Source organism: Ascaphus truei, chromosome 3 (assembly GCF_040206685.1).
Source record: "Ascaphus truei isolate aAscTru1 chromosome 3, aAscTru1.hap1, whole genome shotgun sequence".
Lineage (NCBI taxonomy): Eukaryota > Metazoa > Chordata > Amphibia > Anura > Ascaphidae > Ascaphus > Ascaphus truei.
In genome coordinates this window covers 393,032,467-393,044,622 of record NC_134485.1, presented here as the reverse complement: position 1 = coordinate 393,044,622, position 12,156 = coordinate 393,032,467, and the positions used below count along the sequence as shown (strand labels likewise).

Below are 12,156 nucleotides of genomic sequence, written 5' to 3'. Positions count from 1 at the left end.
CTGCGATTGGGGGGGGGAGGAGGGGACACTGTTACATATACAACAGGAATAGAGCGAGATCCTCTTACTTTGCACCAGTTCCAACTTTTAATTGGGTATGCAAAGAGGCTATGGGATAGGCTATACCATAATACTGAGTTAAGTTATGGTGAGTAAAAAAAGTGACAAAAACCCTCCACAGGAAAGCAAATATGCAAATACAACTGTATGCTCATCTGCATGTCTTAGGCAGGTCTGCAACCCCGCGTTATGGTATAGCCTATCCCATAGCCTCTTTGCATACCCAGTTAAAATCAACCCCACACTGATGAGACCCATCAAGATCGAAACAGCTGTCTGTGGGTGGTTTTCTGGGTCTGCACCTTAACCCTGGCTGTGCTCAAAGCTGTGGCCATGCAGCAAGCTTAAGCCTATAGGGAACCATGTTAAAAATGGTTTTTGAGGCAAAAAGTGACACTGTGTGCTCATTTGCATGTCATTTCCCAGAATCCCTTGCTGCAGTGGAAGTGCTGTATGCTGGGTGATAATGGGGAAAGGCGGGGTTGCAGACCTGCCTAAGACATGCAGATGAGCATACAGTTGTATTTGTATATATATATATATATATATATATATATATATATATATATATATATATATATATATATATATTCATTTAGAGGTATCAGTACCGTGTTAGCCGAGCTTCAATAATCAAAAAATAAATAGATGATACCGTTCTGTGGCTAACGAAATGCTTTTATTTGTGCGAGCTTTTGAGATACACTGATCTCTTCTTCCGGCGATGTTACAATGAATGAAGCAAGCAAGCAAAGGATATGGTTAAAAACAGTGTCTCTTGGAATGTTATCTGTGCTTGTCCTTCCCCCGGTGTGGATGAGATTATATATAAAGACTTAAGAAACCTGGATATAGATACAAAGTCTTAAAAAATTAATGCTGACCTCATTAAGTGAGCATTCCACATATTAAAGTCATTTAATTTCAGATGGAATTTTGTGAGACAATCATACTGTAGCACTGTCCCCCCACCTCTCTGGAAGATGTACTGCTGCTACAGGTGTTTGTGGTGCGGTCATACCTGTGAGGGTCCAGGAGAGCTGAGTGGTCCACAATGTTGTGGGGAACAGGACAGGCTTTTGGTGATCTTAATGTTCAACTCAGGGTGTCAGCGCCTCCAGTTTCAGTGGGCTCCAGTATTCTCAGAGACAGTCCCCACCAAAGCAGACTTCTTTCACACCTCTGCCCAAGAGACTGTAAACTCAGGCAGGGATATATGAAAAGGGTTGCTTTATTGTTGCAGTCACTGCAGATGTTATACAGCGGATGTAGATGGATATCAGAGGGTCCCAGGCCTCTTGATGGTGCTTGGCTCTCTGGTAGTCATGAGGCCTCTGATCTCTCTTGGCTCAGTCAGCCCAGGAAGGACTGGCTGGCCTGGCTCATTCCCAGCCGGGAGGAGCAGCACACACCTCCTCACACTAGGAGGTATGGAATAGACCTCACTATAATTTGGCACTTCCTCTCTGAGACTCCAGAAGGGGAGGTCACAAGGTCTGTACCATGATAGACTGTACACAGATCCTGAGTCACCACCACCTCTGTCACTCAGAGTCAGGATGAGGGGGGTCAATGCCCATAGAATAGCCTGTCACTCCCTGTTTCTACTAAGGGCTTACGTGGCAGGGGGTAGAGAGGCACTCTGCAGTAGCCATGCTACAATACAATAATGAAAGTTACATCTATCATCTGCTGCCTTCACCTCCACACTTCTATGGTATATTCTAAATATCTTAATTTAGCTGTCTCAACAATACAACCTTTTAGGAAAGGTACAGTACAGTAGGAATGACAGGAAAAAGATGAGGGGGTAACAAAATAAAGAATGAGTTTAGAAAGAAGTAAGGGGGTATGAGAAGAAAATGTGAAATAAAGGAAAGAAAAATGAATAATGTGAGACAGAAAGTAAATAGAAGTTTGACACTACATGAAAAAGGAGTCAAAGGGAGAACAAACTTGCAGATTATGCATACAATTATCATTTACAGAGGCGGCACATTTTATTTGAGTGCGGCTAGCTCCGCAAGCCTGGGGATGCCCCGGCATGCTAGCCGCACTCCCTCGGCGTGCCGCGCGTCATCGGCGTGCCGCGCGTCATCGACACGCGGTCACGCGTCATTGGGTGCCTGCGCCCCCTGCACGCGCGTCCAGGGCTCCCCGAGGGAGCCCTGGTGTCCCGCGATGTGGGGGACGGCGGCAGGGGGTTCCGGGGGACCCGGCGGACCCGGCGAGCGGAGGGAGAAAGCCCCGATCGGAGGGCACTCCTCCGCGGCTTCGGCGCGCGCCAGGCACATCCCGGCGCGCGCCTGGTTACTGCTGCGGCCGAGACCGGGCAAATGCTCAAATAAACTCGGCCGCAGCAGTATCATCTGAATTGTCTGGTATATGATAAACTGGAATAGGTCACATGCAAATATTATGCAACATAATTTAAACAATACATTACACGTCCTTCAGGGAGAAAAACATGATCATTACTACAATATTGCTACAAGCCTTCAGTGACTTTTCACATTGTGGATTTAATCATTATTATTTTGGAAAAGACAAAGGAGCTTGCACCCCACTGACTTATTCATCTTTAATCATTACAGATACAGCATGTACATATAAGCATATATATGCACTTACAGTACATTGCTAAACAGTGTTCCCAGTAGTCATTGATTATGTATCTTATAGATACAAGGTATGTGTGATTCAGTTTGAATAACCAAGCAGATCATAGTACCGCTATCATGCTAGCTGTTATCATATTTAAGCTTCCTCCCCTTAGGCTTTCTTCACTAGCTGTACCATATAATAATCCCATAGAAATAAACAGGCTTATTGTGCATAGCACTTCTTCCACCATTGAATTAGACCCATAGGGTCTTCTTGGGTAATAAGTCCTTAAAGTCAATGGAGGTTATGTATAAATAATGCATCATTATACAGTAAGTGATTTTGTTGTAAAACAGGTGTCTTATAGCAAGTCAGTGGGGCTTATGCAGAGATCAACGTTAGTGAAAGGGAAAACGGCAATAAAATAGCCACAGAATTGGCGTTAAATATGGGCGGATGCAGGAAACGGCGTTACCTTCTTGTAGACTTGTTGATAGTGTTGGCGAGTTTCCATTCCCGTTAAACTCGCCATGCCGTGGCGCAAGCTGTACAGCCAATTTTCCTCTATGCAATTCTGACGTGTGACTAGTACCGTGGCGAACTGCAGCAAATTGCCAAGTTTTGCTGGCGACATGGAACTCTCCATATTATGGGGCATAATGGCGCGTTTAAGCGCATCAATGCTACTGGCATACCACCCTATCTAAACATGGCAAATTTAATGTTCTCGCCACGTGTTTGGCGATTTTTAAAGTAACGAAACCTGTTGTGGCGGATTTTGTGAATCTCGCCATGTTCTCGGGAGGACAAGCTTCTCTGATGCGTATTTTCGCCAAACGATGGAGCTATTTCCATTCTCTAACGTCTCTGCATAAGCCCCAGTGTGTCTCTGTTCGCAAATAAAACCAAAATGTTATATGTTATTCAGTATATTTTTCATTGTGATGCTCAATGTGCTAAGTGGGGAAGTTAGTGCTGGAATTTGGATGTTGTCTGTGACGCACATTTTTAAATGGTGTGTACTATAAATGTGTTTTAAACAGGATGCCTACTGATATTTTGTGAAGATTGCTGTTGAATCATTGGTATGTGTGTACATATATATTATACTGTATTGTGGGGGGTGACCTTCTAGGTAGAGTCAGTGAGTAGTCCATACAGCAGTTTCTCTCCAAAACAAAGTCCTTTATTTCCCGGACTTGGAAAACCGGTTACAATATACTTGTCAGCAGTGCAAAAGATCAAACAAAACATTCTTGGCTGTGCTGTAGGGGATAGAGTCACAACTATTCCCAAGGTCAGCCCTCTGGGAACCTGCTTCATTGTAGGCTTGGGAATCTCTGGGAACCTGCTTTTGAAGGGAGTCAAGTCTTCTAGTTTTGGTGCCTGTTGAGAGTCCCAGGCAATTCCTCTGGGATCCTGCTACCTTGTAGTCTTGTGTAACACTGGGCAGAGAGTCTGCTGCTTGTCTTTTAAAGTGGCAATCCATGCTCTTTTTTTTTTTTTAAATCCAGGATTGAAGAAGGGGGAATTCCATTAATTTCAGAGATTCATTAATCTGGAGATACCTCCATAGTAGGTTCAGGTAGCTACTATGCTTTGCTACCAGGTTTCATGTTATAGTGGTGTTTCAAAGCATTACCTCATCAGCTTGAGCTTCCTATTGGGCCGCGTGACGCGGGAGCTTTAAACTTTAAAGCTCTGTCAGAGCGATTGCTTGCACCTACTATGGTGGTAAGTATCTCCAGAAGCAATGGGCCATCAGGAAGTGATTGACTGTCATGAGCTCTGGCTTGCACCGAATGATGAACACACTTGAAAAGTGTGAATGGGCATAAGGAGCATCATGGGACCACTAGGGGAGGTCAGGGCTCAGGGGCAAAAAAAGCAATCTTACCCCTGTCAGCTCATCCGTCCTTGGTCCTGCAGCTCCTCAGTAGCCTGTCCCGCAGCGTGCATCCGGCAGGTGAGTATAAGGAAATGAAGAGGAAAATCCGGTGCAACAGCAAACAGCCAAATGACGTCAGATCCACAGTTGAACATAGTAGCTTTATTGGTATGAACACACACAGGTAATACAGCAGGCTGCAGTACAGCCTCCTCCTATACGCATTTCACGCAATGCTGGCGCTTTGTCTAGGAGTGAGGAGACTGACTGCAAGCCCAACATTTAAAGTACAAACCCCGCGAAAAGGGACTTGATTAAAACTAATTCAGCTGTGGACCCCCAGAGAAAACAAGTCTGCCTCAGTGATCAAATAATTAGCATTTATTGACCACATGTAGCTAGACAAAACAAATGTTATTCTATTTCTACATATGTTACATTCAAAGAACATATTTTGGAAATCTCTGCATGGTACTAATTGCTGAAAAAATATATAAAAAGTTAATAAACGTTGCAACATAGAATGGTCCCGTGAAACATAGTCTTTGATTAATTGTACTCTTAAAATTGTATGGTACTCTATTGCACAAGACTTCTAATGAATCCCGAAACCCTGGGAAAGGGGAAGGGAAAAGGAGAGAGGGGGGAGGGAAGAGAGGGTGGGGAAGGAGGGGGGGGGAAACGGGGGAGGAAGGGGAAAGGGGAAGGGAGGGGGGAGAAGGAGGGTGGGAAGAGGGGGGGGAAGAAGGGGGGGAGTGGGAGGAAGGGGAAAGGGAAAGGGAGGTGAGGGGGCCATGGAGAGCAGAAAAACTCATATCATAATAAACTGCATATTGTACATGGATACACAGTATGTAAATAAAGTTAGATATATGCAATCATGGTGGGGGCATGGTGTATGCGTCAAATTCAGAAATTGCATTTACTTTTCAAAAATCGATACAATTTTTTTAAAACCAATCAGGTTTATGAACTAATACCCCGGGGCTACACCATTCACTCCCTTTCTACCGTACCTAATTTTGCATATTTTTCAGTTCTGCTTTTACTACTTCCCTTAACTTTCCAGGAATACGATAAGGTCTTTCTTTCACTTTCGTACCTAGTTCAGTTTCAACATGGTGTGAAATCAGATGTGTTTTCCCTGCTAACAGTGAGAACACAGAGAATGATATAATTGTCTTTTTTGCCTATAATGTCTAGTTTAAGAAAAGATTTTTGCCTAGTTGAACCCATTCTCATTTTTTTATGGGGGGACCCAAATCGAATTCCTTGTCCGCTATTTAAATGAACAGACTTTCTTGAGCCTTCCAGGGCTTCAAAAGATTTCCATGATAAATCTTCTTTTCATAACACTGGCTGCAACATTACATATCGATAGGGTATGTGCGTCAATGGTCCAGGTGCTCAAGAACCAGGTCCAAAATATAATGATAATTATTGTATGATGATCAGGAGACATATACATATGGGGCACAGAAATTCACGGTATAATGATATAGATAGGTGGTAGATCTGATGAGATTCTCTTTGGTGAAGAACAAATATTTCCTTGAGGTGGTGAGTGGTATATAAACTATACACTTCCCCTCCTCAATGGGATAGTCCTCAAGACAGAAACCATAAATGTACTCACTGTATCCACCCAAATAATGTCTCCTCGAGCGTGCAGCCGGTATGAAGTCTAGAGATATCCAAAAGTTTGTAGTGCAGCTCACAGCAAAACAGAGGGCAGGGTCAAGAGAGTAAAAAAATCAATTTATTGAAGAAAACATTTAAAAAAAAGAGGGTATAACACTCCTATGTGTTTTGTTTGTGAGCACATTTTATCAAGGAGTTCCCAGGTTTCATCAGATCAAATGTCACAAGAGCAGTACAAGCATGATTCCTGATGAAACGTATAGAGTGTGGAAGAACGCTGTGCAGGACGCTGTTCACAGCGTTACTAGATCGCCGATATAACATCCGGGCATCCAAACCAGGAAGTGCGGGAGCCAAACAATCTCGGACAAGAAAGGAAAGACGCAGAGAGAGCTGGAAACACGAGCAAGGTGAACGCTGAGAGTCTCGGACGGCGACAACTCATCTCTTGTCATACATATGCTTGTTAAATTATGACACCATGTGTGTGTTAAATCTTATTACATCACCAGATAAAAAAAATTATCAATTTGCACTATTTGGGCTTTTCATTATTTTTTATTGTATTGTATGTCTTTATTTATATAGCACCATTAATGTACATAGCGCTTATATAAAAGTCATCACATGTTCCAGACACATAAGGAAAATATATTGCCACTGATTCTTGGATAAGCTTATAAAGAACACATAGTATGTGAGTACACATTCTATAGGCTACTGAAAGTCTGGCCTGTCCTAATTGAGAGACATATTGCATTATTTTGTGTTTGTATTTTGTTATTCACATGTTTGCGCGCCCCATGAATTGGACTTCAAAACTACACAGGATTGGGAGAGCAAACCCAAGAAGGGTTTGTGCAGCACTTTACAGAGTTTTTATTATTTTGTATTTAGAGCATTATTTCCTCATCACAGAATTATGTGTTTACTGTATATCACGGTATAATTCACTGAATATATTCTTATATAAATTTGCACTTATATTAATTTTGAGTGCCATTTTGATAACACTCCCTTTCTTCACATCTACTGGGCAGCTTGACATCCTCCTGGCTCACCTCATTCATGGTTGCAGGGTTGTGCAGCTCCCAGGTACACCATTCTGGGCAGTGCCCACAGCCTCTTGACTTGTCTCTGCAGGTTCTGGAACAGGTAGCATTGGCATGGAGCAACTTCCTGCATTTTAAATCCCTTATCTGGAGTTAATGTCCATATCCTAGCACATCATACATAGGGTGTGGTCTCCCTGCCTAGAGTGAGGGGGTTAACCCTTCCCTCCCTCACAATATTTAATACTGAAATTGTTTATTGGTGCCAACCAAAAACAGGTGACACATTTATCCTGCTTTAAGTATTCAGATTAATCTTCCTCGCCTGGCCATTATTACTGTCAGCATATTCAGAAAATATGAGTTGATAACCAACTGTGATGGAGTGAGAGTGTCTGTCCCTTTTCTATATATAGCGAAATAGCAGCAAATGGGTAGCAGAAACAGTAAATAATGTATTCAATTTCTACACTGTACACTACAGGAATGGTGGCAAACTTTCAGCAATTTTATGATGTAGATGCAAGTTACACACTATTAGTGCACATTTTAACATTGATGCTGACTAGCCACATTCTGGTTAAGATGAGATGGTATATTATCTGTATATGATACCATTCTGATCTGAGTTTTGATTAGAGACACATTTATCCAGATCTACAAAGTTCAGTTAAGTGACTTAATGTGGCATTAACCTAATTTAATGTCCTGTTAAGAGTTAGTGTATCTTCAAAAGGACAATAACAGTATCAGTTACTATAATACTGTATCAGTAAGCCATGTTCTCTCCTGTAAAGAGCAGTGTTAAGTATAATAGACATTAGTGATAACATGCAAATGATATGCAAATGAGGCGTTATCATAAGACTCGCATTTCCACTTGAGTCCACAAAGGCAACGAAGGGACTTAGCGTTAGGTAATTTAAGTTATATCTAAACTTGTCGCTACTCCTATCAAGATACTGTACTGAAATAGGTCTTTTGCAATGTCTGGATGGGTGCAACACCACAATTAAGCATAACATTTTTTCCCAGAATTATTGTATAGCGCTGCTAGTTTTATGAAGCACTTTACAGAGACATTTTGCAGTCACAAGTCCCTGCTCCGTGGAGCTTACAATCTTTGTTTTTGGTGCTTGAGGCACAGGGAGATAAAGTGACTTGCCCAAGGTGCACCCCAAAACTGGAACAACCTACCAGAGACTCTCATATCCACCACCAGCTTAAGTTCTTTCAAATCTAAGGCTGTCTCATACTTTAATCTGGTCTGTAACTGTTTCATACGCTCATAATATATATTTTCTTTAACTGTGCATGCAATGTCTTGTATATAAATGTATACCTTGTTCATTTATGTAACTGTATTTGTAACCATGTATTATTTGTTTTACTCTGTGCCCAGGACATACTTGAAAACGAGAGGTAACTCTCAATGTATTACTTCCTGGTAAAATATTTTATAAATAAATAAAATAAATAAATAAATAAGGTCACAATGAGCCGACACCAGGAATTTAATCAGGTTCCCCTGCTTCAAGCTCAGTGCCAGTCAGTGTCTTTACTCACTGAGCCACTCCTTCTCCCATGGAGAAGTCTATGCTAATGTCTATGCCAACGAGATATAGTTTGGATGTTGTCTTTGCATATAATTTCTGTAGGTTTGAGGTTACAATGTTAACTCAGGCAATATAATGGGTAACCTCCTTTATGAGCCCTGATTTAAAGGAGCTTTTTGATCTAGACAATTGATTGAAATTAGATGATACATCTTCACCTGCAGTACATTGACAAAATACCCTATTGGTCTGCTTTGCTCTTCACAATTATCCTTCCCTACTGTCTGCTATTTATATTCTGTTCAGTGCAAGAAATTCTGCAAAAACGGCTCTTCTTATGAACACATTCATTTTTGTGTTGTTTCTAGCCAAGTCATAGGCAAATGGGAAACTCAGTCCCACAACCAGGACATGTTGCAGTAATAAAAACACACACACATATATAAATATATATATACAAAAAGATGCAAAAGTGTGCAAAATGTGTTAATTAATTATAAAAATGAATAGTGAAATATATTGGATGCTGCTAAAATGTGTAGGAAACACACAATACCAGACATGTATAGATACAAGAAAGAATAAAGCGCAAACCAATATAATGTGCTTAACTTAATAAACACCTAGTGTAGTTATGAGCAAATGTCGAGATCACAAGGATAGGGGATGAGACCACCTAAAAATAAGAAAAAGAGAGCCAATATGGTGAAGTATGTATATTTTAGTAACACCACTCAGGTACTGGTTCTACTTACAAAACAGTAGAAAATTCAGGCATATGGAACAAAACTGTAAACAGTGTCTGCTCCTTCCAGGGCTGGGGTGCTGTATACTCCAATCCGCGTGTACACAACGCCAACAGGTCACAGATGTCTTTTTGGTGCAGGCTGGAGAGTGTCCCAATCAGAGTCGCCACTTAGAGAGCACCGCCGCTTTCAGATGTTCCGTGGTAGATTCTGTAGTGATCAGGGCCGCCAACAGAAATCATGGGGCCCGGGACAAATGAAAGGAGCAGCCCCCCCCCCCCAAACCCATAGCGCCCCCAAACGAACCCATAGCGACCCCCCCAAACCCATAGCAACCCCCCCGAACCCATAGCACCCCCAACAGAACCCATTGCGACCCCCCCCCCAAACTCATAGCGACCCCCGAACCCATAGCGCACCTACCACGGAAAAATATTTTTTAGCGCGCAACTTTTACTTAACTGTTTTCTTATTGTGATACAGAAAAAAACATTACAATGCAACCTGTTTATTTTAATATTTTCAACAAAAGACAGGTGACTGCCTGTCTGGGTCGGTGAGTGACTGGGTGGGTGAGTGAGTGGGTGCGAGAGTGAGTGAGTGGGTGCGAGAGTGAGCGAGTGAGTGGGTGAGAGTGAGTGACTGGGTGGGTAAGAGAGTGAGTGACTGGGTGGGTAAGAGAGTGAGTGACTGGGTGGGTGAGAGAGTGAGTGACTGGGTGGGTGAGAGAGTGAGTGACTGGGTGGGTGAGAGAGTGAGTGGGTTGGTGAGAGAGTGAGTGAGTGGGTGGGTGAGGTAGTGAGTGACTGGGTGGGTGAGAGAGTGAGTGACTGGGTGGGTGAGAGAGTGACTGGGTGGGTGAGAGAGTGAGTGACTGGGTGGGTGAGAGAGTGAGTGACTGGGTGGGTAAGAGAGAGAGTGAGTGACTGGGTAGGTGACTGGGTTGGTGACTGAGTGACTGGGTGGGTGGGTGACTGAGTGAGCAACTGGGTGGGTGAGTGACTGGATGGGTGAGTGGGTGTGAGAGTGAGTGAGTGGGTGCAAGAGTGAGTGAGTGAGTGCAAGAGTGAGCAAGTGGGTGTGAGAGTGAGCGAGTGAGTGGGTGAGAGTGAGTGACTGGGTGGGTAAGCGAGTGAGTGACTGGGTGGGTGAGAGAGTGAGTGACTGGGTGGGTGGGCGAGAGAGTGATTGACTGGATGAGAGAGTGAGTGACTGGGTGGGTAAGAGAGTGAGTGAATGGGTGGGTGAGAGAGTGAGTGACTGGGTGGGTGAGAGAGTGAGTGACTGGGTGGGTGAGAGAGTGAGTGACTGGGTGGGTAAGAGAGAGAGTGAGTTACTGGGTGGGTAAGAGAGAGAGTGAGTGACTGGGTGGGTTACTGGGTGGGTGACTGAGTGACTGGGTGGGTGACTGAGTGACTGGGTGGGTGGGTGACTGAGTGAGCAACTGGGTGGGTGACTAAGTGACTGAGTGAGTGACTGAGTGGGTGGGTGACTGAGTGAGTGACTGAGTGAGCGACTGGGTGGATGGGTGACTGGGTGGGTGACTGAGTGAGTGACTGGGTGGGTGACTGGGTGGGTGACTGAGTGAGTGAGTGACTGGGTGGGTGACTGGGTGGGTGACTGAGTGACTGGGTGGGTGGGTGGGAGAGTGCGTGCATGGGTGGGAGAGTGCTTGCGTGGGAGGGAGAGTGCGTGCGTGGGAGGGAGAGTACGTGCGTGGGTGGGAGAGTGCATGCATGGATGGGAGAGTGAGTGGGAGGGTGAGTGAGTGGGAGGGTGAGTGAGTAGGTGGGAGAGTGAGTGGGTGGGAGAGTGAGTGGGAGAGTGAGTGGGTTAGTGACTGGGTGAGACAGTGACTGGGTGGTGGGTGACTGGGTGGTGGGTGACAGTGACTGGGAATGTGAGTGACAGTGGCAGGGTGGTGGGTGACAGTGACAGGGTGGTGGGTGACAGTGACAGGGTGGTGAGTGATAGTGACAGGGGGGTGGGTGACAGTGTCTGGGTGGTGGGTGACAGTGACAGTGACTGGGTGGTGGGTGACAGTGACTGGGTGGTGGGTGACAGTGACTGGGTGGTGGGTGACAGTGACTGGGTGGGTGACAGTGACTGGGTGGTGGGTGACAGTGACTGGGTGGTGGGTGACAGTGACAGTGACTGGGTGGTGAGTGACAGTGACAGTGACTGGGTGGTGGGTGACAGTGACTGGGTGGTGGGTGACAGTGACAGTTGAGTGGGTGACTTACCCTGACCGGGTGGGTGCTACTTCCTGCTTCCTTGCCGCTACCCACCCTCCCCCGATGTCCCCTTGGCAGCTGCCTGGGGTGGGAGGTGGGCACGGGGGGGAGGGAGGGCGTGGGAGGTGGGCTCGGGGAATGCACAGGAGGGAGTGCACGGGAGGTGGGCTCGGGGAGCGCACAGGAGGTGAGCTCAGGGGGCGCACGGGAGGTGGGCAGCTGGGGGGGAGCGAGATGCCGGGCAGCTGCAGCATCCTCTGCGGCTGTTGCTGGGTTGGCGCGCTGAAAGCTCTTCGGGCAGGGCGCGAGGCTGGCAGGCAGCTTCAGCATCCCCCACGGCTGCTGCATGGGGCAGGAGGCGCACGCGGGGTGTGC

General features: G+C 45.1%; 1 protein-coding gene across 3 annotated transcripts in view; it reads left to right on the top strand.

Moving 5' to 3' along the window:
- The window catches only part of CNTN5 (contactin 5), a 1,772,202-nt gene that overhangs the window by 135,185 nt on the left and 1,624,861 nt on the right, over window positions 1-12,156 (top strand). The window lies entirely within an intron of this gene.